Below are 26,371 nucleotides of genomic sequence, written 5' to 3'. Positions count from 1 at the left end.
TTTAAGTTGTATAGACCATTAGTGTCATGTATTTATTTGGGTATTTTCCTACTTAATTATTTGTTCTATAGCCTATAATCCCCTATATCTTTCATACAAAACATTCAAAGTGCTGCAGGCCTGCGAGTCACGACTGACTGCAAAGGGATTTTCATGAATCACTTTAACCCTTCTCTGGCATTCTGTGAATATAGCAGATCTGCAAGCATTGTGACATGTTATTGAGTTTGCAGATCAGCTAGTTTCTGTTTTATGTACGGTCATTGTCAGTGCTGATTTCAGCTTGGGGGGAAATGGATGAATGATATACTCTGTTACAAGTAAAAGTCCAGAATTCAAAATGTACTTGAGTAAAAGTACAAAAGTATCGGTATCGAAATGTACTTAAAGTACCAAAGAAGACAGTATACTCATTATGCAGTATGTCCCATTTCACAACTTTTCAAATGTATAAAATGTATAAAAAATTATTTGAAAATAGCAGATCTACAAGTTCAGTTGTAGATTGGCTATTCTCAAATGGCCGTAATGTATATAGGGCTGAAGTGGGTAATGTATGTTTTGTAATAATAATCAAAATCTAAGTAACTAACTAAAGTTTTCAAATAATTGCATTGGAGTAAAAGTACAATATTTGCCTCTGAGATGTAGTGGAGTAGAAGTAAAAGTACAGAAAATTGGAAATACTCCACTACAGTAAAAAGTACCTCTAAATTGTACAGTACTTGAGTAAATGTACTTAGTTACTTTACACCACTGGTGTAAGTTGGTTTATTATTGAATGTTGAGTAGGGAGACCGGGGACAAAAGTAACTCTTTTTGTATTTGCCTTCATAATTCACAGACTACTTGAAATATCCTAGTCATCTTTTGCTATAAGAAACATATATATGTGCCCTAATTAATAATACTTTTTTTTTAAGCTTTCACTAATAAGGACAAGACTAAAATATTAATTTGAATGCAATGAGTCACAGTGTTACAATTGCCCCTGTGACGGGGGCAGTTGTAACAGTGGTTGGGGGCAATTGTAACACTGTAAAAATAAGTCGTATTAACACACTTTACCTCAAATAAAAGCACATCACTAAGTAATATGTATTTTTTTATCATTTAACATTTTTACTTACGACTGTTTTATATACATAATTATAATTATTTTGTATTTTTATTAAAAATATTTTATTTTTCAATTTTGTTTTTTCAAATGTAGGCTATGTCTATTTTTTATTCAAATGTATTTTTACTTTGAAATGTAATGACATTTAGTGAAATATGTTCATTTACTAACATAAAAGTATGTAATCCCAGACAAAATATCTGCTTGCATTGAAAACACATTTGACCCCGGTCATTGTGTTACAATTGCCCCCGATGGGGCAACCATGATAAAATCCCATATTCTAGTTAGAAACACCTATACTAGCATAGGCTGCTGACGTTAATTTGTGACCAATAACATAGAGATACAATTCATCTAAGTTTAAATTAGCTGACATCTTATCTTTAGACAGTAGAAGGAAAATACTTTATACTCAAAAATGTACATTTACACCTCAAAATCAGTTTTTTGTTGAAAACTTCTGCTGAGATGAAATGATCATTCTATCCTTCCATAGACAGAGAGAGGACCCTACTGAGCATGTGCACAAGAAGTCTCACCCCTCTAGCTTATTTCTAATCAGAGTTATTGAGCGTGTTACTTTTGCCCCCTGTACTTTTGTCCCCCTACTGAGTTTTAGTAATTTGCAAGTCATGTTTTTGGACAGTATTTGCATGTATGTTTTGTTGTATGTGGACTCCAGTAAGACTGGTTGCTATGGCAACCAGCTAATCAAATCAAATCGAGTCATGTGGTTCAAATCCACTCCTGAAGACACATCCAGTCTAGTAGAGGTTTGTTTATAACCAAAGAAGGCTATGTTCTCATTTGGATGAGTTCAAATGAGTTTGAACTGTGTTTGAGGTCACAGTTCTGAAGGCAATCAGAAGGATCAACACTTTTATCATTTATCCCTCCTTATACCAGTTTTTTGTTACACAGGAATTGCTAGAATGTTTAAATGGTTTAATTAAAGAGGCTCTTGTAACCTTTTTTTTTGTTGAATAAAATCTGTGTTTGTTAATATAGAACTTATATAATTGGGGTGGCTGTATTTTGTCTCCCTGCTCTTCTATTCAGGCATTTAGATTGTGTCAAAGGTCATGTCTCACCAGTTGCACCAGTAATTTTAAACCCATTTTAACACTTGATTAGCAGTTACATTCAACCCCTGGAGGTTTATGCTAAAGGTTTGATTGACAACATGGCTGCATATCTTCACTGGATGGGAATAGAGGAAAGAGTTTCTCACAGGAAAATATGAGACAGGTTAAACCCAATTGGGTTTAACCTTCGATTTGAATTGTATGACAATATAGTTTTACAAAAGAGTCTGTTCAGTAACAGGGGTCACCGTCTCCCTGTCTATCCAGCTCTTTAGTAAACATATTATATATATATTCTTATACCTATCATATATTCACCCAGCTGAGTGCTGCCCACAGAGGAGCGCTGAGGGGGGAGCAGTTAGGGGTTAAGTGCCTTGCTCAGGGACACTTCGACACATTGCTGTGGGCTGGAATCATACCTGGCACCTCTGACCCCCTAAAGTTTAGGGGGTCCCAGAGGTCCCATTGTTTAACTTCAAATTGAATTATTCTACTTAAAATGGTTTATTGGGGCTCCTTACAAATTGCATTGTTTGTTTTTAATGTCTATAATTAAAGTAGCTATTCTTCTTCATAATATATTTTTAAAAAGTGATATACTGGGGTTAGTAGCAGTGACTGAGACAACAGACTGAAAAACCATGCTGTATAAACGGAATACTGTAAACTGAATGCGTGTGAGTGTGCATGTGCGTCCGCAACTGGTTGCGGCCCACATCAAGTCACCTTTTGACTAATGTGGGCCGCACCCCAAAATGAGTTCGACACCCCTGCCCTAAACCCACCCTTTTCAGGTGGGATACAAATGTTATCCAATCAGGAGAGAGAACACCACAGAGATCATTTATCACCTCATTTATTAGTTTCATCACTTCCAATTTCACTCCTTTGTCTTGTGTCCTGTATGAGGATACAAGTCCATCCATGTGTATCACAGAACATTCAATATCTGGTTATTGAAGAAGCATTTAGGACAGTTGACTCATCAAGTTGATGCATTTATCACATGGGCATAAAATGATATACAAATATATTGTATTTTGTTTTTCAATCTTAAAGGGATAGTTCACCCCCAAAATGACATTTTTTTCTATCAATTACACACCCCATGGAGACTTGTCGCATTCCTAAGCCAATTTGATGACCGGCGGCGGCTCAGGTAGGAAACTTTGAGTCTCCTACCGGAGACATTAGCATCTTTTCGCCAGTCATCAAATCATTGGCTTAGGAATGTGACTAACATGAAAAGATCTCCATGAATTCAAGGCTTCATGGGATGTGTAATTGATAGAAAATAAGTACTTTTTGGGAGACCTATCCCTTTAATTATTTCCTGTCAGACTAAAACGTAATGTGTGATTACCTCGACAGGTTCTAAGCCATTTCAATCAATCATATATATCATGACTTCATCACCTATGATTCCCAGAGCTCATATATGCTCCTGTTCCACAGCTCAGCTGCTTCATTATAGAGACACTAGAGGGTGCTGCAACTCTGTTCAATCTAAACACAAACAACCCATTAAGACCGGGAAAGCATCTGTCATTTTAGATTTTAACCACTTTAACCATTATGTTATACTTTAGGCTATTCAAAAACAGCAGATATACAAGCTCATAGCACGGCACCGAGTGCCACGCTATGGTGAAGCGTCTTTTTTTTTCGCGCCCCCCCCCCGGTTGACAAAACGCTCCCGGGGGGCACCGAACTGGGTCCAAGCACCGGGCACCACGAAGGGTTAATCCGCCCCTGAGTCAAAGTATGAAATAATGTTTAAAGTGGTTACACACGTTGTTGCATTTAGATCCTACACTCTTGCATATGATGCCAAGGTTCTAAATAGCATGTATATATCTGCTTTCACACAAGCTATCTGTATGTACTTATGTTTAATTGCTTTATTCAACCTGTTCATCTCTTTCCCATTGCTCTCACTCTACCTCTATCCTCTCTCTTCTCATCGAATTCTACAAAATGGAGCAAGGATTTCTATTGCATCCAGACCCTTTTTCATAAGGAGGCTGAATTTAGTGATATGGCTATGGCAGATGAACCCTCAAAGGAGCACTTCACCCATTTTCATCCTATCTTCATATAATTGGTCCTCACTAATATATCATTCATTATATATCATTATATATTATATATCATTATATATTCATTATAAGATGGCACCATTTCCGTCTACTCACTCTGTGTCTCAGAGGAGGGCTCCCAGCCAGCACGCCCACGTGGGACCCTTATGGTTTCAATGTGGGCTACTTGGGTACTAAGTGGGCATGGGCTTTAACTGGGCAAATTCTGAGGGTCCCACATGGTCTGCATATGGGCTAACTGGGCGTGGGCTTGAACTGGGCAAGCCCTTGCTGGGCCCAAATGATCTGCATATGGGCTAACTGGCCGTGGGATGGAAGTGGGCAAGCCTTCGCCTGGCCCACATGGTCTGCATATGGGCTAACTGGGCGTGGGATGGACAGTTCAGAAACCGGTAGGCAGGTTTGGTATTTAAAAACAAGATTTCCACCTTTTTTTTTTTATTATGCAAGAGAAATTTCCTCTATTTCAGCATTCAAACTTTTCAGGAAGAGAAAAGGCTATAGTTTCTGTTAGCTTGGAATCCCCATCGATAATATCATTGATGGGCAGGATTCTGCACTGTCCACATCCAGCCCACCAATATGACACAAAGTGAGTAGATGGAAATGGTTATAATGAACATTAGTGGATCAATTATACAAAGATAAGGTTGAAAATGGGTGAAATGCTCCTTTAAGTGGGTTTAAAGCTCCCTCTTTGTTAGCCTAGGCTTCCTCTCCCATTTCTTCTTCTCCCTCTTCTTCTTGTCTTCCTTGTGGAAGATCCTTCCATCAGCCTGCTCCACCCACCTCACTTTGATGTCTGCTGGCGCCCCCTGGTGGTCCTTCATGTTCTGCTTCAACTGAGACACACAAAGCAGAATGATGAGCAGTGTCTGGTCATCAGTTATCATACGTTATTATAACAATGTAACAATATTGTCCGTGAAGTCAGCTCTGTTGATCGAACTGCCAACTGCCAATGGAAGCTGCCTACGAAAGAAAGATGGCAAAATACACAGAGCTGGTTGCAGAGTGCCGGGAAAGTGTATGGAATCCCGAGGACGTACCCGGTGGACTTTGGTATGCGGTCAGGCTTAGGCCTGGCTTAGGGAAGAGGACGCCTCTGCCATGCATAGTCCACCATGTGCACCGTTTGGAGGAGCAGCAGGCCTAAGGTCCAGCAGGAAGACCATCCCTCTGTATAGAATAATGTTGGGTTTGTCTACATTATTGGTCCTGGTCCTGGCATGGACAGCAGACATTGAGGCTTATGCAGTAGAATTATCATCTGCTGACACCATTGAACAGCTCAGCAAACCAGAATATGTAAATTGTTCAACATGCATGCATATAATAATGAGTCGCAAAGGTATACAGTACATGAAAGCATAATTATTATTTAAAGGACCACTTCACAGGGCGCGCGGGTATGCACAGTGGTAAAGTCCCTGCCCACCACCACGGAGGTTGTGGGTTCAAAACCACCATGGTGCAGCCATGGCTCTGTCTGGTGTCTATAGCAATACAATTGGCCCGTGTTCGGGGGAAGGAAGCCGGGAGGGGAGGAGGGTAATATTGGTCATTGCATGTATTCCTTCCTACGGGCTGCGGCGGCATCTGTCAGCAGGGAGTGTTGGGCGGGAGGAGTAGGACGAAGGCTCTACGTCCTCCCGGTGGGGGCTCCTCATTGGCAGGTGAGTCAGTAGGATACAACAGCAGGTGACAACACAGACATGTGTGTGGGGGGGGAATCAATTGGTATAACGACTAAATTGGGGAGAAAAAGGGGGTACGTTTTTTTTGGCTACTCTAAATCTGTATATTAAAAAAAACTTTCCCACCCATTTCCACCTCATCTTCAAATAATTGGTCCTCACTAATGCTCATTATGAGATGGCACCATTTCGGTCTACTCACTCTGTCTCAGAAGAGGGCTATGGACAGTTCAGAAACCTGCCTATAGTGCTTTGTACCAATGACATAATCAATGGGGATTCCAAGCTTTTAGAAACTACAGCAGCCTTTCTCTTACTGGAAAGTTGGCACGCAGAAATAGAAGCCAATGTTTTCTCATTAATAAATGATTCAAGCAAGTTTGAATTTGTATTTGAAATGATCAAAACTGCCTATCAATGATGTCATTGGTAGGCAGAACTTCTGAACTGTCCACAGCCCTCCTCTGAGACACAGAGTGAGTAGACAGAAATGGTTCGATCTTGGCCCGGGCAGCTGGCGTATCCGATCCCGACAACCTTTGCTGCGTGTCACTCCCCATCGCTCTCTCTCTCTCCATTTCCTGTCAGTCTACTACTGTATACTATCAAATAAAGGCAGAAAAGGCCAAACTTTTTTTTTTTTTTTTAAGAAATGGTTCCATCTTATAATGAGCATTAGTCAGGACCAATTATATGAACATGAGGCTGAAAGTGGGTGAAGTGCTCCTTTAATTAATAATACAGTTAATCATACCTGCTCCAAAATGGCGTCCGCTACTGCAGGGTCGTTCATATCCAGGGAGGAGTTTATGGCCAGTTTCACTCTCAACACTTGTTTCTTCACCACAACTTTGAAAAGAAACAATGTTTGTTTCATTGATTAGATTTCAGATAGTAATCAATATTTTTCACAGTATAATGAAGTGAAATTAAAAAAATATATATTTTTATAATGTTCTTTATTTATCTTGGCCAAAACTGAAGGATAACAACATAACATTAACATTCATATACCTTTGCCCTCACTCATCTCATCTGGCTGATTCTGAACATTAAAAATGAATATTAAGTAAAGACTAGACGCGTCGCAATTCAGGGCAATTGCAGAGTGTGGTTGCGCCGACGCGAGTCGCGGGTCGCTGCCGCCGGGACTCGAGGAATACGCTGGGAGGAATACCGTCGGAGGCTGCGCCAATTGCATTGTCACATAACTCCTGAGATCACTTGCGTTTCATTTTGAGAGGATTGATCCCCCCAACATAAGGTTTTTGCATCAAACGGTTACATTTTGAGCATTTGTGGCGCCCCCTATGGATTAAAGTGGAAATGCTTTTGGGTATTTGTTGAATAAACCACCCTTGACATGTGATTCAAATTTAGGATTGACTGGACGTTTCGTTCGTGATTTGTGGCCTTTTTTGTAAAACGGGCCCCTTCCGCTAACTTTGGAAGCCATTTACGGACGAACGGTATGGACTATCAAAATTCTGTTTCGGTCCAGATTATTGCATGGGTCCAGAGATCATGTGTACCGATTTTTGTGAAATTTGACCAAAATATGTGGGAGGAGGAGCTAAAAGTGTGTTTTGAAGAAAATTCAAAATGGCGGGAAATCTATCCTGACGCAAGGCCTATATGGGGAGATGCGTCATGACCCAAGGAATCTAGGGAAAAATACATTTTGATTTTACGACCTACGGTTCAAGAGTTATAGGCCAAAACGTAAAGGGGGCTGTTATAGCGCCACCATGTGGCCGATTAGTGTAATTATTTTTTCAATAATTTCGGACTAAATTATAAACCTCCCCTCCAAATCTGGTAATTCTAGCTCTTACGGTTTCTGAGAAAAAAATATTGAATTTGAGTTTTTTCACTTTTCCATTAAAGCGGATGGGGAAATTTAATGCACTAATAAATCAATATCAATTAAACTATTTAACCAATCTCTTAGCAAAATACAAGCGCACGATTCCCGGTCAAGACGGTCATTTTGACATATGGCACGACATTGGGGGATAAAAACTGTGGGAGGAGATGCGGTCCAAAATAAAGTTTATCTCCATATAATAATAATAAAGTGCGAGGATTACTATAGTCTGGTTGCCCTGTTAGGGCAACCACACTAATAACACATTACCAGCCTACCTTTAGATGTAATGTAATTTGTTATTAATATAAATATATTTCTATTGGTGTCAAATTGCTGGCAGGGTATTGGGAGTAGTTTTCGAATGAACCAGAGAGCCTCATATACAGTCCAGAAGAATATTCATTTACGTAGGGCCTTCATAAACCTTTGGCCGGCACTGAACTGCAGCACTTTATAGCCAAAGTAACCGTGGGTTATCAGTTATCACTTACCACTGTAGCAGATGAAGAAAGCTTTGTTTCCACACCTCCTGTCTGCCCATTTGGACCCACTGGCAAACTCGATGGCAGCACACGTCTCTCCTAGACCTGCACCACTTGGTTCCCCTTCCTTCCAGTACCTGAATGAGGAGCTGCTCCCATCGGACCACTTCCAGGAGTGTCGGTACAGACCGATCCAGCAAGCCCTGGCCTCGCTGGAAGATATGGTCTTGTGGATCTCCTGGTGCTCAGCCTGGTTTCTCACACTGGCCAGGTCTGTGTGTTTCTCCCTGCACTCCCTCTGAGCCTCGGACCATGTCAGTAGCTTTGTTACGATGATGTATTTATTTTTCGGATCTGAAAGTAAACTACAGTGAGTTCCTGTATAGAATGAACACATTATGGCAGTTATATATTTTTTCATTTCAAGGATCTCCCGTTTCATACGGACCGCCGTTTGATAAATGTTGGGACGTGGGACCCAAATCTACACTGTAAAATCCTTAGTGTTAAGGACAGGGAGACCCCTGTGACTGAACAAGCACTCTATAGCAATGATTACTATCAGAATATAGAGTTTTAACCTTTTAACACATTTGTTTTGTCTTATTCCAAAAAATATCACTTACCCTACCTTAAGGTCCCATTTTATACTTCAGCTTCTCGAAAATAGCCAAGCTACAAGCTCACATCTTGTAGATTGGCTATTTTTGGACAAGTTTAACATTCTTACAAATTTGAGCATGTTTTACTTTGGTACAGTAAGTACAGTCATTTTGATGCCAATACATTTGTATTGGTACTCAAGTAAAATGAGGATTTATGTAACCTATGGAATGGAAACTCCCAGCCACCCACTTCTGAACCCCCACCCCCATTTGATCACAGTGCATTTTGGGATAGTTACCTGACCTGCCCAAGCCCCCAGAACCGAACGGGAGAAGTGAAGCGCTACAGTCATGGTGGCCGATTAACGTCACCGTCAACAAACACAGATGGTAAAAAAAATGGTGAAAAGGGGAGTGTTATGTGCTTGCACATGTGCACACCTCAGTCTACACTACAGCATACATGGGCAACTGGCGGCCCGGGGGCCACATGCGGCCCCCACCTTCACTTAATGCGGTCCACAGGTAATTTTTTTTTACTGATACTGATATATTATTGATTTTAGCTGTTACAATTCCAAACATGCAATCATGACACGCTTTATTAATAGCTTAATGACTAGTATTAAAATTCTATTGTCTTTTTTATGTCCAATGTATTTGTATTTAAGTTCATAAAGTTAACATAAGTATAACTAAATGCATTAGAAATTAAACAAAGATGTTACTTTTCAGGATTCTAATTCAAAAATAGCAAAAATTGCAGTGCAATGTGTTTTGAGCTTGTAGACTATTTTGCTACTTTTTGGGTGACATAGAATGGCGAAGTACGGCATTCATTTACGAAAAAAGTTAAATTACAGAGATAATGTACATTATGTACAGATGTAATGTGGCCTTCTGGAGTGAGTGTGGAAATATAGCAGCCCTCTCAATCATCAAAGTTGCCCACGCCTGGTCTACAGCAATACAACTATTATTTGTTCACTAATGTTTCTTTGTCTTTGTTTCGTGTCTATCCTGCCCTGCTCTCCTCCTGTCCTGGTCTTGGCTAGACACTCGCATGTCACTCACCTGGGAGTGCTCTGGCTGCCCCTCCCCTTCTCAGCTGTGCCTCATGTGTGATTAGGGCCTAACACTATAAAGAGGAGCTGTAGCCAGCTCTCAGTTATCTACCCAGCAGAGAAAACCAGTTGTTTTGATCCCTTAGCTAGTTTGTCTTTCTTTAGTTCAGTTCTTATGGGTATTGTTTGCCATGTTTTATCGTTACTGGTTAGTATTTTTGTATGTTTTGGTAGTTTATGGAAGTCTTGTGAGATGACAGGCACATGCAGTAGTGCTTGGCTCACCAGACTCCCCACTTTTGAGTTTGGCCAGCCCATCACTTCTTTGTTTGGTATACCAAAACTGAGACTTAACTTTAAATCCTAACGGTTAGGATTTAAAGTTAAAGGTAGGGTAAGTGGTATTTTTTGGTTAAAACAAAAAGTATTTTGTTAAAAGGTTAAAATACTATATTCTGATAGTAATCATTGCTATAGAGTGTTTTTTCAGTAACAGATGTCTTCCTGTCTCTCCAGCTCTTTAATAAACAGAAAATACATTTTTCGGTAGGTGTCAAAATCTCAGCCAATCAGGAGAAAGTACCAATTTTTAAGCTTAATTTGTATAGTGTTCCAGTTCCAATTTTGTCTGCTCATTTCTTAGTGTCATCACTTCCAATTTCACTTGTTTAATCTGTATCCTGATTGAGTTCTCTGTCCTGGTTGGATAAAATTGGAAATTAAACTGAAACTGAAACGAAAATGCATTTTCTGTTTAATAAAGAGGTGGAGAGACAAGGAGACTCCTAATACTGAACAAACACTCTATAGCAATGAGTAAACACTCTATAGCAATGAGTACTATCAGAATATAGAGCTATTTAACACTTATTTTAACCAAAGCAAATCACTTACCCTACCTTAAGTCTCAGTTTTGGTATGCAAATAAAAACACTTGACGTATTATTTCTTTGAATTTGAAATAAAAGCAATGCAAGTGAGACCTAATTTTTGTCCTTTTATGTTCTGGTCCTTGGTGTTTGAGCCAGGTAAAGGGCCGTAACAGGACTATGCACTGGGAGAGAAACTCCATAGAAGTGAATGGGCGGAGATTTACTGTTACCGCTCTAGTGGCCCTATTCAGGGGCGGACTGGGCATTTGGCATACCGGTCATATGCCCGGTGGGCCGCTGGGCCGGTGGGCCACCCAAAAAAATAATATATATATATATATATTTTTTGCTCCCGTTTTAGGATTATTATGGTCATTTCCGGGTCACGCGCCCCAATTATTAGTTACGTTAATGTTTGGGCTGGGATGCTTTCCAGGGCTGCTGGATTAAAACAGTGAAACACGTTTTTTTTTTCAGGCCGCTCCCCCACAGGCTGCAACACTACCTATAATGCTATAGCTTTGTCCAGGCTGATGTTGTCTGTTGAAGATCATAAACCTTTTCACTCACAAACCATTTACCAATGGAGAAATTGTACGTCTCCTCGGAACCAAAACTGGTGAAAGTAGCCGATCTACAAGCTCAGAAACACGTTGCTATCTGAAAAGTTGTGAGATTGTAGATCGGCTATTTTCACAATGAAGTATGTCATACGTTGAAAAAACATACTCTCAAATAAGTATATCATTTCAGGTTATCTTTAACAATTGCACATGTATTCATTGATAAATAAATGAAGTCTGCATGAAGCGAGGCTTCAACTGGCGACCCTGCGGTAGTCAGGCAGACGCTTTAGCGAGAAGCCATTGGACCAACAGACCTGATCTAGTGAAAAAGGAGATGAGACAGATGATACCGTTTCACGCAAATAGCAAAAGTCAGAGCACGAAAGTTGTTCAGCATGAGGAGACGCATATGTGTATCAAAGTTTCATGGCTGTAGGTCAAACAGGGCATGAGTTGTACTTGTTCAAAGTTGGCATTTTCAATTGAGTGCTATTAGCGCCACCCTTTGACGAATGAGTGTGAGATTTATTTCTTGATAGTTTTTCATGACCATCTACCATATGGCCGAGTTTCGTAAAAAGCATATGCACGGTTAAGCCAGAACTGCGAAAAGTGGCAGAAACAGAAGAAACAGAATATACTGCAAGCAGCGATAAGCGGGGCCAGGGAATGCAGAGAGAAAAAAGAAAGAAGCAATGATATGTAATACGCACAATAAGCCATAGAAACATAGAAGACTGAACATGAGAGAAAGAAGACCATGCAATTAACATGAGCATTTTAAACCCTCACTAACCCAACACCTAAGCCTATATCCTCAAGAAACACTATGTGTAAACCTAATAATGCCAAATCAGTATCACCTCAATACATTGTCGGGGACAGGGATCGAACCAGCGACCTACGGACTCAAAGGCTGCCTCTCTTTTCATTGAGCTAGATATATGGCCTCCCTGATAGTGTCTGTTGATATTTATAACTATTTTCGTCCATTATGAACCAAGCCTCTGTGTCCCGAACTACTCTAGATCACTGGTTCACAAACCATTTACCAATAAAGATATTTTTTGTCTCCTCGGAACAAAAACTAGTGAAAGTAGCCGATCTACAAGCTCACAAAACGTTGCTATCTGAAAAGTTGTGAGATTGTAGATCGGCTATTTTCACAATGAAGTATGTCATACATTGCAAAAACATACTCTCTCAAAGAAGCATTTCATGTTACCTTTAACAGTTGCACATGCATTAATTGATACAATCATGTTGTGTGCAATGCAATTTAAATGAAGTTTGTATTAACACATTGTGTGCCCCGTTTTTGAGAATCCATGCGTCATGTGCCATAAACGTTTTTTGACCAATTTGTTTTAATACGTGGGGCCCACGTGGGGCGCTCTAACGAAACTTTGGGATCATCCAAGGAGTCTCTGAGAAGGAGAGGCCGGATGTGAATCCATGTCAAAAATCCTTCCGTCGGCCTTTCCAATGTTAACTCCTTGACTAAAAGCTTACCAGAAGGAGACCCCCCTCCAACTGCACCATCTGCTACACAGACGGTGCAGGGAGGAGCAGACCCACCAGTAGGAGACCCCCCTCCAACAACAAATGACATCAACCTACAGCTCGTCCTCGGACACGAAGATTCCTTGAAGTTACCACAAGAGGAGTCAATGCAATTAGTCCCCTATACAGGACCAAAAGCGATAGCTATAGCCTCGCAATCAAGCCAGGCTGGGCGAAGCCCGTTCCGACATCAACGCCTGACTTCGCAGCAGTGCCTCTTCATCCTCCCTGATGCCATAAAACAAACAGGAGTGATAATGGTGGGGTGGGGGGCCCACGAGTCAAGAGAAGGCCCCCAGAACTACCACGATTAACAACGCAGAGAGCCCTTATAGACTCACAGGGTACAGACCCCACCGATGCAGTAGGTATACCACCCACAAACATGACACTCCGCCGATTCATAGCCCGTAGGGAGAAACCCAACGAGCTCCGGTCCGACCGAGGCACGAACCTCATCGCAGGGAACAGGGAGCTACGAGAGGCCTATGAACATATGAAACCAGAACTTAGAGCGAAAATGGCCGCTCAACAAGTCAACTTTGTATTCAATCACCCCGCCTCCCCTCACTTTGGAGGCTCATGGGAGAGAGAGGTAAGATCTGTGAAGACGATTCTCCGAGAGGTCTTAGGAACACTTATGAAACACTAAACAGGATTATTATTTCATGTCAACATTCAAGTACAACTATCAGAAGATAACTCAGGTAAAATAATGCCTCACTCTGCAAGGGGGGTTGCCCGCTGGCCGCAGCTAATGGGAGCGGCCGAGTGGGGAAAGAAGGTTGAACATAATTTTTACGGACACCCCTTGGGGCTGTCTTTGGAGCTGGTCTGACTGAGACGTGTCGAGACAACATGTAGTGTGGAAAGGAATGAGACCAATTTTTCGTGACGTAAATAACGTCACGAAATCTTCGAAGATTATTAGATATCTAAAAACACAGATTATACACCAAAAAAAACCAGGATCTTGTTTCTTGAGTCCTAAACTTCATTAAAAGAAGATATAGTTGCAAAATCGGCAAAATGTCCCTTTAACACATGAACTTTGGACCTCTGCCGACAAAACGTTAGTGGCGGATTTTGAAAGTGAAAGAATGAAGCTTTTAAGAGCCAATGACAGTTTTTCATATAATTCAAAATGGTGGGAGATCTAAAGGTCAGAGGTCAAAAGTCAGAGGGTGAAAGTTATTTCGTGATAGTTATTTCGTGATAGTTTTTCATGACCATCTACCATATGGTCGAGTTTCGTAAAAAGCGACAGCACGGTTCAGCCAGAACTGCGAAAAGTGGCAGAAGAAGGAGAAGAAAAATAATGCCAATATCAAAACGGAGCCATGCTGGCAGCCTGGCCCCTTAAATAATGCCAATAACAAAACAGGGCCATGCTGGCAGCCTGGCCCCGTAATAATAACTAGCTGCTTGTCAAAACTAGTCAAAATGTGTGGCGAATTTGGTGGTAAAAGTCGTGATTCTATTCATTTGTAGCATTTGTGGAGCCCCCAATGGGTGGAAGTGAAATCTCTTTTGGCTCTGCGTTGTTTAGAGGTCCCTCAATGTGTGCTTAAAATGTGGGGCAGATCAGATAGGCCTACTGTGTTCATGATTTGCAAAATGGCCTCTACCGCAAAAGCCAATTGTACACAATTGAAATGGCATATGAAAAAATCGGACAGACACATCTTGATCGTGTCAGATGTCTTGATCATGACAACAGAGATCATGACGCAAAATGGCTGAAAATCTAGTCAGGCGGAAATGAGTGTGCTCTATATATAGAGAGAGTTGTGTCATGTGATCCAAGGAATCCAGGGACAAAACATTTTGACTGTACGACCTATAGCTCAAGAGAGAGTGTTTCACACGGATCGGTCCAGCACTGCCCAATATTAGCTGCAGACAGACAGACAGACAGACAGACACGGACAGGGGTGAAAACATAATCACCGCCTCCGGCAGTTACGGCCTGGTGGAGATAAAAAACACATCTCACCTGTGTGGTTGAAGCAGATTGCATAGCGCAGCTCTGCACAGACTCTGGCTTTCCAATGACCATTATGATTCATGGCGGCACAAAGATGACTGTTTGGTTCACCATTAGCCCACTTGCTGAACTTGTGTTCCTCTGCATCTTTGTAGAAGTGTTCATCGGCCAGTGACCATCTCCAGCTGGTGATCTTGTTGTACCAGCCTATCCAGGCAGCCTTAAAATAAATGACACCAAAGATCAGTAACCTATGGGCCGCAACATTCGGTGAAAATAGCAGATCTACAAGCTTGTAGATTGACTTGTAGTTCAACTACACACTCAGGTATATTTTTCACAACCATTCCCCATAAATGTGTTTTTAACAACTTCTCTAAACACTAATAACACCATTTTTATTCAACTGTCTTCTCCCCAACAATGCTGGCTTATTTTTCTTCAGCACTTTCAGTGGTGGAAAAAGCACTCAAATGTTTTACTTAGTAAAAGTATCAATACTGCAATGTAGTGCTCTGTTAAGTAAAAGTCTGCAATTCAAAATGTACTTGAGTAAAAGTACAGAAGTATTGGCATCAAAATGTACTTAAAGTACCAAAAGTAAAAGTACTCGTTATGCAAAATGTCCCATTTCAAGTTTTCAAATGTATAAAAATATTTTGAAAATAGCAGATCTACAAGCTCAAGAGCTTGTAGATCTGCTATTTTCAAATGGCCGAAATGTATATAGGGCTGAAGTGGTTAATGTATGTTTTGTAATAATAATCAAACGCTACAAAGTAACTAGTAACTAAAGTTGTTCTTTCGTTTCTTCTTAAGAAACGTACTTATGGGATATCATTGCCCTCTGGCGATGGCACAGAGCACAACACATGAGCTCCCGGAAACAATCTTCGATTGGACAGGGTTCTGTGACGCAAACCGGAAACCGGTTGGGTTATAAAACCCCCAGCGTCACTAGGTTCGTCCTCTTCCTTCACTCTGCTAGCAGCGAATGCGCACGAGTCCTGAAGACAACACGACTAGCAACCGCGATAAACTTCGACGAATCCCAACAAAACCCATAGCGAGGGCACCCAGTGTCGCTCTACGGGCGTTTTCGTTTTTAACAGTTTATCGTTGTTAGATTAAAACGCTCCCGCGTTACTTTTCCTGTCCTCTCAGTCTTCTACCACGAGCTAAAGTAAGCTAACACTGTTAGCCAGGCTACAGGCCGCGTAAAGCTAACAGGCTAGAAGCTAGGCCAGCTTAGCCTAGCTGCGCTTACCTGCCCCGTGTCGACTGGAGGAAAAGAAGATGGAGGCGCCTCGAGTCTGCGGTCTAACGGGCTGCGGCCTACCAGTTGCAGCGGACGACCGCCATCGGCTGTGCATCCTGTGCCTGGGGCCCAACCATGCGTGGCTCGCCCTGAACCACGCAGGCGACGAAGACGCATGCAGGCCCTGCGACGACTTCACAGTCCACCAGTTGGAGTGCCGCCTCAAGAGGGCCCAGGGCCTGGTGGCCTCCAGCAGCAGCGGCACAGGCCTCGGGCCAGGCCTACTGCAGGACGCGCCACGTTCCAGCGGAGCCAGGAGGAAAGTCCGGGGAGAGGCTCCTCCGTCGCCTACGCCGGACCACGCAGCTCCAGCCGAGGCCAGTGGGCCACCGATCGAAGACTGCGTGCCTCCCTCCTCCCCCTCCTTCTCCGTCCTCGCCTGGGGCGACACTCCGACGCCAGAGGGGTGCTCGGATGGGGAAGACTTCGGGGTAGGAGAGGCTTTCCAGGACGAGGTGGAGGCTGCCATCGTCGGGCACGGGAGGCTCCGAGGTCCAGTCCGGAGCCTCCTGTGCCTACATCAGCGCGGGCGGAGGCCCCCGCGCCTACAGCAGCGGCCTGGGTGGAGGCTCCCACACCAGCAGCACAGTGGGTGATGGCTCCTATTCTGGTGAGGGAGCCTCTCGAGCCCGTGTCGGCGGTGCTGAGACGGGCTATCTCCAGGTGTGGCCTGGAGCAGCCTATGGAGGCGGCCAGGGCTTCAGCCGGGGCCCCCATCCCAGGATTCCAGGGCCTGGCACCCTTCGTTCCACGGCAGGTCGCATCAAAACTCCTGCCCAAGGCGGTGGGAATCCGTGCAGCCCTGCACCACTCCTGGCGGCGAGGTAGGGGGGAACCGGAGCGGTTAGGTTTTGCGACCAAAATCCTCTCCGGGGCGGACCTGGGGGTCGTAGGCCTTCCCCCCATGGACCCTGCTCTGGCGACCAGGATCGAAAGGGCGAGGAGAGGCTCGGTGATGGTTGGCCCGGGACATCGGCCTGTCTTCGCCGAGCACGCCAGGCGAGAGCGCACCGCGGCCCTCAACGCTCTCTACAAGGCCTCGGGTTCGGCTGCGGAGGCGCTCAACGTGGTGTCGTTGCTGCAGGGGTCGGCCGCCGTCAGACTGAAGGAGCTGGTGGCCAAACCCCTGGTAGACAGGATGCCTGCGGCAGCGGTCCACAGAGAGTGGGTGGAGGATGCAACGGAGCTAAACAGGCTGGTGCAGATAGCTATCCTCTGCACCTGCCAGAGCCTAGTGTGGACAGGTCGAGCCATGGCCCTCACCGCGGACTTGGAGAGGGCCCAGTGGTTGGACCTGGCCACAACTGCGGGGGCGAATGTGTCTACAGGACTTCTCGCCCTTCCCCTCCAGGCCCACAACAGGCGGAGGAGCAGCAAAGGCGAGGGGCGACCGCAGGTCTCCTCGCCGCCGCCGTCGCTGGACGCAGGCGAGGAGCGTCCAGGTCGTCCTCCGCCAGAACCAACTCCTGGGAAAGTCCCTGCGGCTCCCTCGGCGTGGGGGACGTGAGGAAGCGCAAGGAGTCCGAAACCCCCCCTCCGATCAAACCCCCCCGAAAGGACCTCGGGGCTGGTCGCAAAGGGAGGGGTAAGTGACGGTCTTTGGCTGATCCCGTCACAGCCACTTGGCCGGTAGCTCCACTTGGTCAGCTCCCCAATTGGGGACCAGAACTGGCGCTCTTCTTGCCCCGACGGACAGGGCCACGGGCGGCTCCGCGGGAACACAGAGACTATAAGAGACGCTAAAAAAGACAATTTAATTGCCATGCTGACCTATCCGTCAAATGTGTGTAATGTGCTTTGTGTGTGTGGAATAAACCTGTTGCCGAAACCACAAATGCTCATTTCTTCTCATACTAATGTTAGAAGCGAATCGCACCCCGGTGGGGTGCCCTGTCCTCGAAGTTATGCTACGAGCCCTCAGTGTTCGGTTTGCACCCTGGACGGCATTCCGAACACTGCAGGGACAACTCCTGTGCGTGCCATGAACATGATGAATCAATCGCAGGTAATACCTCTTTCTGCTATGAATCAAATGTCTGTAGAGTGTTGTTTTCACAATGTGAAACAGGGGCCTTCTGTGAATAAAACATTTCCAACTGCGACATTGCAGTTCCCTCTTCCGTCCGGCAGATGGCTGCAAAGTTCATCTGTAGGACGGTCGAGAGCCAAAATGGCGGCCTCCCTCAACTGCCCTAAAATGGCGGAAATGCACTTTCCAGACAGCCCCGGTGTTGCACCGTCAAAACTCCCCTGGTGGGACGAAAGTTTTGTTCCGTGTAGCAACAACGTCTCCGCACAAGAGGCCCGCCCCAGTTGACCTCCCTAAAATGGAGGTCGTCAAGAGGCGGAAGTTGACGGACATGTCACTGAGCCCTAGGGTTTTCGTGAAGTGCACGGACACGGCTATCGCCCCGCTTCTCTGTCTGGCGACGTACATAGATGACTGGCTGCTGGCGGCGGGGTCGAAGGAGGAGGTGGCGTGGCACACGAAGTTAGCCATTGCGCACCTGACATCCCTGGGGTTTACGATGATCCCATCCCAGCAAACCACCTTCGTGGGGATTTCCTTGGACTCATCCACGATGGTGGCGCGCCTGTCTCAAGACAGAATAGCCGGTTTCCTGGCATGTGTGCGCTCTTTACGCGTGGGGCGCAGAGTCGCGTACAGGACATGCATGCAGGCTGCAGGTCTCATGGCCTCGGCCATACACCTGATCCGGCTGGGCAGATTCCACATGAGACCTTTTCAAAGGTGGATGCGGAGTCTTAGGATACCGCACACCATGAAGTTTCGAAAAGTGGTGATATCTCCCTGGTGCGTGACGACGTTGCAAACGTGGTCACAGGCGTCCTTCCTGTCCGGTGGAGTCAGGATGGGCGAGGTGGTGTCACGAAAGGTGGTTACCACGGACGCTAGCCTCTCAGGTTGGGGGGCTGTCCACGACGGCTACTCAGCCAGGGGGGTGTGGACTTCTGCTCAGAAGGTATACCACATCAACTATTTGGAGTTGTTGGCGGTCTTCCTCGCCCTCCAACGGTTTGAGGACCGCATTGTGGGATGTCATGTTCTGGTTAGAACGGATAACACCACAACGATGTGCTATGTCAATAAACAAGGGGGCCTAGGCTCTGTTGTTTTGGACAATTTAGCACGCGAACTGACGCTATGGAGCACATTGCACCTAGCCTCGTTACGCGCCTCCCATGTGCCGGGTCTCCTCAACAGCGGAGCGGATCTGCTGTCTAGGGGCGAACTTCGGTACGGGGAGTGGTCTCTCAACCCGCAGGTGGCGAACCTGATCTGGCTCCGGTTCGGTCGGGCTCGGATTGACCTGTTTGCGTCCGGGGGAAACGCAAAGTGTCCTCGATTCTTTTCTTTGAATCACAGGGATTCCTCCTTGGGGGTGGACGCGTTGGCACACGTCTGGCCGGACGTTCTGCTGTATGCTTTCCCACCTTTGGAACTGATCCGGTCCATTTTGGAGCGGGTCAGGGTCCAAGGCAGGATGGTCCTGCTGGTGGCTCCAGCATGGGGAGTGTGGAGGTCGGAGATCGCTCCTCTCCTCTACGCTGAATCTTGGCCTCTCCCGCTTTTCAGAGATCTTCTGAGGCAAGGTGGGGATGAGGTGTTTCACGAGTTCCCCGGGGTTTTGGACCTGTGGGTCTGGCCCGTGAGGGGTCGGTGAAAGACTGGTGGTGGTCGGACCGGTGATACATGTCCCTTGGGGACACGGTTATTGTCGCTGGCCGTCCGGTGTGAACCCTTGACGGAGGTTTTTGGCCTCTGTGGCCCTGGCTCGACCGTGATGGCACCTGGGGTGTCATGCGTGGTCTGGGTTAGGTGGGACTGTGGTCAGGGGAAGTCGGCGCTGGCTTTGGCCGGTTTTCCTTCCCCTGACCGGTGGTCTCCTTTCTGTTTCCCTGGGGCCGGCTGGGCCAGGCCCAGGGATGGAAGGTGGGGACAGTAGCCTGACTCTCTTTCAGGGAGAGGTCAGGATCATCTGATAGGCTCCTATTTCGTTTCCCTTCCTTTTGACCTTTTGTGTCATGCGTTTGGGGGTCGGGGTCTTGCCGGGAGGCATGACCTTTTGACCTTGGGGCGTACAGGTTGGATAGGGTTGCTCCTGGGACTCCCCAGGGGGGTCTACGTGTCCCATAAGTAAGTTTCTTAAGAAGAAACGAAAGAACAACCAGTTTTCTTAGTTTCGTAGTAAGAAACTTACCAGAAACCCCTTCTGTGCGCTTCGACTAGCGTGCTTATTGTAAGTCACTTTGGATAAAAGCGTCTGCTAAATGAATGTAATGTAATGTAATGTAATGTAATGTGCAGAGTGAAGGGTATCAGAGGACGAACCTAGTGACGCTGGGGGTTTTATAACCCAACCGGTTTCCGGTTTGCGTCACAGAACCCTGTCCAATCGAAGATTGTTTCCGGGAGCTCATGTGTTGTGCTCTGTGCCATCGCCAGAGGGCGATGATATCCCATAAGTAAGTTTCTTACTACGAAACTAAGCAAACTGGGGTTACCTACGTAACCCCTTGTTTTCAAATAAATGAAGTGGAGTAAAAGTACAATATTTGGATCCGAGATGTAGTGGAGTAGAAGTAATTTCCAGAAGTATTGGAAACTGGAAATACTCAAGTAAAGTACAAATACCTCAACATTGTACTTAAGTACAGTACTTAAGTAAATGTACTTAGTTACTTTCCACCACTGAGCACTTTAAAGCGGCACTATGTAACTGTTCTTTTTTATGAAAAAAATATAATTTTGTCCAATCTGTATGGTAGAGTATGTTAATACAGTATAATTTATACAATTGGGGTGGTGTATATTCTCCCTGCTCTTCTATTGAGAAATGTAGATCGTGTCAAAGGTCATGTCTCTCCTAGACACAGGATGTGACACCAATGTTGACCTTATGGTCAAGATTCAATTTATCCCCTGAGCAAGCAGGCAGGCTCTATTAGCTCAATGTTAAAAATGTCAGCACTCGCGCCGGAAACGGCGTTCAAATCCGGGGTAGTGCAGCTGACATTTGTGTAGTGCAGCTGACATATTTATTTTATTTTCTACTTTATTTTATTTCCAATTTTGTTATGTCCTTTTCATGATGTGTTTGCTCTGAGTCTTGATGTCTTAATGTTCTTTTCGTGAAAAGCAATTCAAAGTGCTTTCCACATCACATGGCAATTACATTACCAAAAAACATTTAAGGATATATATTCTCTTTTGGCTATGGTGCATTATTTATTAGCACTGTCATTGTCAGTCATTTCTTTGTATATTGCAATAATAGGCTTTGTATATTAAGTTATTTGTCATACAGTATCTGATCTGAAATGTTTGTTTAAAAGGCAAAGAAAGTACAATTTCAGGGGGGGTTCTGCCTATTAAGGTAATCGTATACGTTAAATGTCTAATCGCCAAAATGTTTTACCTTTTATTCAATAAAACATTGTTTGCATCAACTTGATCTCTCCTTTATTAAAATGGAGTTTGAAGTTACAACAATAGGTTTATATAGGAAGGAGGCATGTCGGATAACGTTAATATCAACTATCTAATGAAATAAGCAACTTAAAAACTGTCTGGGGTGCTCACAATGCATCTGTGTAATTTCTTTGGCTATAAAAAAAAATAGCATATCTACACGTTCATAGTGTGGCCCCGAGTGCTGTGCTATGAGCTTGTAGATCTGCATTTTTTTTTTATCATGAAAATGTGTGCAAATCTTTATTATAATATTTTTTTAAAGCAAATCTTTGTTTCTGGGGATTCTACAACGTATGTTGCTATAATATCAGTGGTTCTCAAACTTTTCATGTCAAGAACCACCCAAAATGTATTTGGCGGCATCTCAAAATATTTAGTTTCACGGAAGCAAAGATTTGAGTTACAAATGTTCACTTTAAATAATATATATTCAAAGATTTGCACAAATGTTCACGATTTTTCTAAAATATAAAATAGCAGATCTACAAGCTTGAACGAAACAAGCTTGTATATCTGCTATTTTTGAATAGCCAAAGAAATCTAAAAAAGACACAGATTCTTTCCCGGTCTTATTGGGTTAAGTAAAAAAAAATATATAGTATTTTTTCCACCTCTGCATGATTCAAAAGCAGGTGTAAGAAATGTGTAGATGAGTAGAAATATTTACTCTATTCAGGGAGTCCACCATATGGGTCAGTGTGTTGACGTCCTCCAGGGTGTGTACAGTAGCCAGGTCTGTGAACTTGTCCCTGCAGTACTGCTGAGCATCTGTCCAGTTCATTTGGTCATATACAAAATGGTACTGATGAGTGACACATAAGGACAGGGTCCACAGCCCTGTAGGATAGAACACAATACAATACAATACACATGTTATTGTCTGATTGTTTTCTTAGGGATTATTCTATGTACTTTTTCAATTCACCAAAACTTTTTCATATAGGCCTGACACGAAATAATAATAAAAAAATATATATATTATCGTTTAAATTGATTTGTTTGATTAACTGTTGAACCCCTATTGTCTGCACATCTGAAAATGTCCCTTTGAATTCAGTGAGGTGAAAATAAAAGCAGACACAGGTAAAAAAAAAAAACACGACTCTCTGCTGTCCTGGTACAGCAGAGATATGGTTTGGTTCATATTTCTGATAGAACAGCAGAAATATTAGCAGTTTGAAACAGCCAAGCATATTACAAACATTCATATTACAAATATTCATATCAACAGTCATATGACCCTATTAAAACCGGGAACGCGTCTGTGTAACCACTGCAACCATTATTTTATACTTTGGCTATTCAAAAATAGCAGATCTACAAGCTCATAGCGCGGCTGCTATTTTTTTAAACATAGTGAAAATTTGGTGCAAGTCTTTGAATATGTATTATATATATTTTAAAGCAAACATGTTCAACTCAAATCTTTGCTTCTGGGGAATTCTACAAATGTCTTCTAAAATCCTAACAGTTTTCTTTTGGGAAAAAACGTACGTTGCTATAATATCACATATGGTTCAAGAACCCCCAAAATTATATGCATTTGTCCGCGCCCTCCCTCCCTTCCCCCCCATTTCAAAATATTTAAGCAAATTTGGAGTTCAAAATGTATATAGGCCTACCGTATATTCAAAGATTTGCACACATTTTCACGATTTTTTTTTCTTCCAAAAATAGCAGATCTACATGCTCATAGCGTGGCACTCACTCGGTGCCGCGCTATGAGCTTGTATATCTGCTATTTTTGAATAGCCAAAGAAATCTAAAATGACACAGATGTGTTCCCGGTCTTAATGGGTTAACAGTCATGTCAACAGTCATATTAACAGATATATCAACAGTCATATTAACAGATATATTAACAGTCATATAGGAGACTAGCAGCACTTACCTGTTATGGCCACAACACCCAACAGAGCTTGTGTCTTCATTCTACAGAAGTCCTCTCTATGTGACTGTAGACAGGGCTCAGCATTAAGCTTTAATAGCTGTATTTAGACCATTGGAGTGTCCTGTATTCATTTGGGTGATCATTTTCCTACTTGTTTGTTTAACAGCCTACCTTTCATTCAAAACATTCAAAGTGCTGCAGGCTCATGAGACACGACTGACTGCAAAGGGATTCAAATGAACCACTTGAACCCGAGCGACCCCTTTCTGGCTATGTCCTCATAGGCAAACATTTGGCAAATATAGCAGATCTACAAGCGTTGTGACGTGTTATTATCTTGTAGATCAGGGGTTTTCAATGTTTCCCAGTCCAAGGACCCCTTCATAGACTTGTGCTGTGGTGGAAAAAGTACTCAAATGTTTTACTTAGGTAAAAGTATGAATACTGCACAATAGAAATACTCTGTTAAGTAAAAGTCCGTAATTCAAAATGTACTTGAGTAAAAGTATCAAAGTATTGGCATCAAAATGTACTTAAAGTACCTAAAGTAAAAGTACTCATTTTGCAGAATGTCCCATTTCAAGTTTTCAAATGTATTAAAATCTTTTGAAAATAGCAGATCTACAAGCTCACAATGCGTCGCGATGCAACTTATTGTGAGCTTGTAGATCTGCTATTTTCAAATGGCCAAAAAAAATTATAAAGGGCTGAAGTGGTTAATGTATGTTTTGTAATAATACTCAAAATCTACAAAGTAACTAGTAACTAAAGTTTTTAAATAATTGTAGTGGAGTAAAAGTACAATAGTTGGATCTGAGATGTAGTGGAGTAGAAGTTAAAGTATTGGAAATCGGAAATAGTAAAGTACAAGTACCTCATGTACTTAAGTACAGTACTTAAGTAAATGTACTTAGTTACTTTCCACCACTGGACTTGTGTAGCGTTGCGTTGGGATTCATGTTAATATGTATTTTGAGACAGTAACCACTTAAACCCTCAATACTTAGAAAACTTATACTTGTACCCCCCAGATCTGAGCTTGTAGATCTGCAATTGTCGGCTAATGTTCCCCTCTTTATCTTTCTATTCAAGTGCTTAATGCAAATGCAAAAAAAAAAGTTTCAATCACACAAAGATTTGGAGGCCCCACCAAAGTAACTCTGAGGACCCCCTAGGGGTCCCAGACCCCACTTTGAGAACCACTGTTGTAGATCATCTAATTTCAGCAAAGGTATTTGGTGTAGAGCAGTGGTCCCCAAACCTTTTCTGGATCTGTGCCCACTTGAAAATCTCAAAAGTAGGGGTCTTCAACAGGGGGTTCGAGGACCCCTAGGGGGTCCTCAGAGTTACTACAGGGGGGTCGCCAAATCTTTGTGTGATATGATTTTTTTTTTACCCCTTCAAACCCATCCCTTTTCTGAGGAGAACATTAGCTCAAAAATAGCAGATCGAGGCGTTGTGAGCTTGTAGATCTGCTATTTTTGGTATAGCAGATGATGAAAAAAGCCACCATGTCACTTCGTAGTGATAACACTTGTGAAATCATGCAGGAACTCAAGGCGCTGAATAATAAGCTTGACCAAGTGCAAAACTCCATTAAAAAGGATCTGAATAGTAAGGTGGATGGCCTTAAATCCTCTTTGGAGAAACTTGTGAATAAGCATAAAGATGAACTCAAAGCTGAAATAGAAAACAAAGCTAAACAGATCCAAGACAACATTGATCTTGAAGTTGGACGCCTGACTGCACGTATGGACTCACTGGAATCAGTGATTAATGGGGCCAAAACAAAGCCTGTGAATAGGTTTGACCCTGATGTGTCCCTTATTATATCGGGGCTTGAGGCTGATCCTTCTAGAAGAGGGTGCCCAGTGCCAGCCCATGCCAGAGCTTGTGGCTGCCGAGAGAATGAGGGCTCGGGGAAATGGTCCAGGTGTGATTAAAGTGGAGCTACGTACATCACAAGAGAAGGTGGCAGTTCTACGCCAGAAACAGAAACTAAGACGTGACGATAGGTATTCAAGTGTCTACATACGATCCGCCAAGTCGCATACGGATCGGCTGATAGAGCTGAACTTCAGGACCCTCCTAAGGGAGATGCCATCTGGTAAGAACTTTTACATCAGTGGTAATGGGAGGGTCATGAGGAAAGATGACAACTCAGAAGATGGCAGGTCTCGCCGCGTTACCTCTCCCCGGGAAAGGGGTGATGTTACTGAATGAGAGACTCTTGCCCAGCCTGTAAGTGATGAACATTTCAGCTTGATCCATTGGAACGTGAACGGATGGACGGATACAAATTGTGGTTTAAGAGCTTTATTAATGCAGTCCCTTGACCCTGACTTTATTTCTTTAAACGAAACACATTTGAAAAATGACATTATAATTACTTTGGAGGGTTATACTTGGTTTGGTCAAAATAGGAATATGCATATTAAAGCCCCTAAAGCCTCAGGTGGGGTTGGCATTTTTGTGAAGAACCAGTTACTTCAGTGCTTTAAGGTGACCGTTGTTGATAAAGCTGTAGATGGTATTCTTGCTTTAAAATTTGAACATAGAGTATCACAATATGTCTTTGTTATTTTTTCATGTTACCTATCACCTGAAGGCTCTGCACGGGGAAGGGACTCCATGACCTTTTTCAGCCAC

The 26,371-nt window shown here is 43.5% G+C and overlaps 1 protein-coding gene and 1 long non-coding RNA gene across 2 annotated transcripts in view; both read right to left on the bottom strand.

The window, feature by feature from the left end:
• Positions 1 to 26,371, bottom strand: part of LOC308096879 (SOSS complex subunit B2-like) — a 378,668-nt gene that overhangs the window by 8,282 nt on the left and 344,015 nt on the right. The gene's annotated exons all lie outside the window — the stretch shown is intronic.
• LOC308097141 lies at positions 4,401 to 8,478 on the bottom strand. Its single transcript, XR_013934187.1, has 3 exons — positions 8,369 to 8,478; positions 6,762 to 6,856; positions 4,401 to 5,152 (listed from the first exon to the last, which is right to left on the bottom strand). It is a non-coding gene; the product is annotated as an uncharacterized lncRNA (long non-coding RNA).

Source organism: Gymnoscopelus braueri, assembly GCF_963280865.1.
Source record: "Gymnoscopelus braueri genome assembly, chromosome: 12".
Classification (NCBI taxonomy): Eukaryota; Metazoa; Chordata; class Actinopteri; order Myctophiformes; family Myctophidae; genus Gymnoscopelus; species Gymnoscopelus braueri.
This window is presented reverse-complemented; position numbering and strand designations above follow the sequence as displayed.